Source organism: Hippopotamus amphibius, chromosome X (assembly GCF_030028045.1).
Source record: "Hippopotamus amphibius kiboko isolate mHipAmp2 chromosome X, mHipAmp2.hap2, whole genome shotgun sequence".
NCBI classification, from domain to species: domain Eukaryota; kingdom Metazoa; phylum Chordata; class Mammalia; order Artiodactyla; family Hippopotamidae; genus Hippopotamus; species Hippopotamus amphibius.
The window spans coordinates 105,333,765-105,336,654 of record NC_080203.1 but is presented as its reverse complement, the minus strand read 5'-3'; the positions used below and the strand labels follow the sequence as shown (position 1 = coordinate 105,336,654).

Below are 2,890 nucleotides of genomic sequence, written 5' to 3'. Positions count from 1 at the left end.
GAAAGAAACCAGGGGTGCAGACAAAGCACCCCTACAAACCCAGCAGGAGCCCCACAGGCTGTGATCTGAAACTTTCACATCTAGTCTAAAAGCTACCCCAAGCTGGAGGGCTGTTGCTGGGAGGGAGGAAAGCAGGGGGAGGGGAAGGGGGAGAAGGCAGAGACCCCAGGCCATGTAATCAGCAGCAACATAATTGTGTGATGTGTCTTTTCTCAGTTGAGTTAGATGTGCCCCACCAGTTATGATGGGAATCAATTTAAATATACTTTCGTGATCCCAGAAGTTCAACTATGTGGACAGTGGTTACACTTTACTGGATGATTTGGATGATTTGTTATAGCACAACTTATATACTTCAAATGGACAAAAAATTAGTATCACATTTACAGTATCTTAAGATAAACTGCCTTTGAATGGGAGCTTCCTTTCCAGTTACTTTGAGGTCTACAAGACGCATCTAGAAAATTTACTACTGTGGAAAATGAAGACTGTTTAAATTGAATGGGGGGCAGGTAAAGGAGAGCTGGTGGTTTTCCTTTTTGATTCACTGCTGTAACACGGTCCTTCAGGCAGCTGAGGGAGTTTCCTATTTTCTTTAGACATCATTAGGCACCAAAACTCTCGCAGGGCAACTTTGATGCTGTGTGAATTATGCCATTTTGCTAGCACTGATACGGCTCTTGGGTCCACCACTCCATTAGAACTCTTAACTCCATTCATATTAACTTTTGTTACAAATCTTACAAAGTGGGGTGCTTCTGGATATTTAGCTCCACATTCTATTTCAAGGCTGTATATTCGGTTTTCATAAATTGTTCTTGGGGGCCCAATTATCATCCTTGTCCATCTCGTAAGTGTCATGTCTTCATCATCTTCTAGACTCCAGCTAACTATGCCATCTCCTACTCCTTTCTGGCCTTCTTAAGTTCTTCCAACAGTTGGAAATTGCAAGGGACTTTTAGTTGCGAGCCTGTGGTGGCTGCCATCTTGCGTTGCTGTCGCTCCTTCACTATTTTTTTTTTTTAATTTTAGGAATTCTAATAGATATGTAGTGATATCTCAAAGTGGTTTTAATTTGCATCTCCCTAATGGCTAATGATGTCAGACATCTTTCTTATGCTTCTTTGTCATCTGAACATTATCTTTGGTTGACTATCTTTTTATGTTTTATCCCAGTTCTAAATGGATTTTTCCTTTGTTGTTTCCATTGAGTTTTAAGAGTCCTTCATATGTTCTAGATACTTTGCATATACTTCTTTAGAAATATTTTCTCCCAGTCTTTAGCTTGTATTTCATCTTCTTCACAGGGTCTTTTGCAGAGCAAAAGTTTATAATTTTAGTGAGGTCCAATTTATCATTTTTTCCTCTTATGGATTATGCTTTGGGTATCAAGTTTAACAACTGTTTACCTAGACCTGATCCCAAAGATTTTCTCGTATTATTTCTTTTCTCTTAAAGTTTTTATGTTTTAAGTTTTACATTTAAATCCATGAACATTTTGAACTATTTTTTCTTTTTTTTTTTTTTGGTGTAAGGTGTGAGATTTACATCAGAGTTTATTACACTTGTTGAGGTGTAGCATGAGGTCCAGGTGGGTGTTATGTTCAGTTTCCCACTGGACCCGACCAGCATCACCCTTACAAAAGTGGAGCAGAGCATTTACACCCCACTGCAGACAGCTGAGGTGGAAGTTCAGCCAGCCCTTCCCTCTGCTGACATCTTCCCAGCAAACGTGCGATACTGACTTTCACTGCCTTGATGCTGAGTGAATGTGGAAGCTCAGCTCCCTGCTGGGCCCCGCTGACACTCCATGAGGAGAGGGAAATAGAATGTCTACCAGCTCCGCCTCTCATCACCGCATCTACCTCATTGCCGGTGGGGGAGGGGGGTGACACTCCGCTCCCCATTGTGCTCCACAGACACAGGGAAAGGACTGCGAAGCCTAATGGGGACTAGCTCTGCCTCATACCACCTCATTTAGTCTTGTTTCTTCCAGGAAGATGTGGAGAGTCTATTCACTGCTGGATCTCGCTGACACCATCCTGAGTGGGAGGGAGAATGGTAATAACACCTGCTTCTGGCTGGTGGGGAATAGAAGATAAGATCTCCACTCAGCTTTGCCTATACTATTCCTATAGGGGAATCTGTGCACAGCCTGCCTATGCTGGGCAGAGGACAGATGACTAGCTCCCCCCTTAGCCCTGCCAACTCCACTGGGCAGAGGAATCAGAGAGTGCAGGGAAGAGTGGCACAGTGAAAGATCAGCTTGAGCTTGGTTTCACTGGAACTTTGGGGAAGGGGTACAGTTTTTCCATTGTTCCATTTATTTTGGGCTGGAGTAGGGTGGCTATTGCCAAAAAGGTTTCTGTTAAGGTACCCATTTTCTGGGGCTTTAGCTCGGGGAAGTAACTTTTTGTTTTGTTTTGCTTTGTTTTGATTTGTTTTACTCTGTGCTTGTTGGTGGTTCTGGGTTGGAGGTTTTTGTGGCATCCCATCTGAGATGTATGGAAGTAATAAGAAAACCCAGGGAACCCACTGCCATGTTGTTCCTCAAGCCCCTTGCAATTTAAACCTGCAAATAATAGACTGCTATGGGAAGGAATTGGCTTCCTCTGGATTGTTCCTGAGGACTGACCCTTTTTCTCATCCCTGGATATTGCGTTCTCTGAACCCTGAGGGCCCAGCCGCATGACACTTTCTTTGTTTCCCATGACATTGCTCTTTAATAATGATTGAAAGAAGCAAGACTTTAATTCTGAGAGCGAACCTGATGGCTTCAAGTCTCAAGAAGTGCTACCAACAGGGGGGTGGGGTTGGGGGGGGTGGTTACATGGGATGACAGCAAAGGAAGCTCTGGCCTTCCTCCTTGTAGGCTCGATCACATCTGGAG

The 2,890-nt window shown here is 43.6% G+C and overlaps 1 pseudogene; it reads right to left on the bottom strand.

The window, feature by feature from the left end:
• Positions 1-492: 492 nt before the first annotated feature.
• Positions 493-986, bottom strand: LOC130841556 (ubiquitin-conjugating enzyme E2 variant 1-like; annotated as a pseudogene).
• Positions 987-2,890: the final 1,904 nt, after the last annotated feature.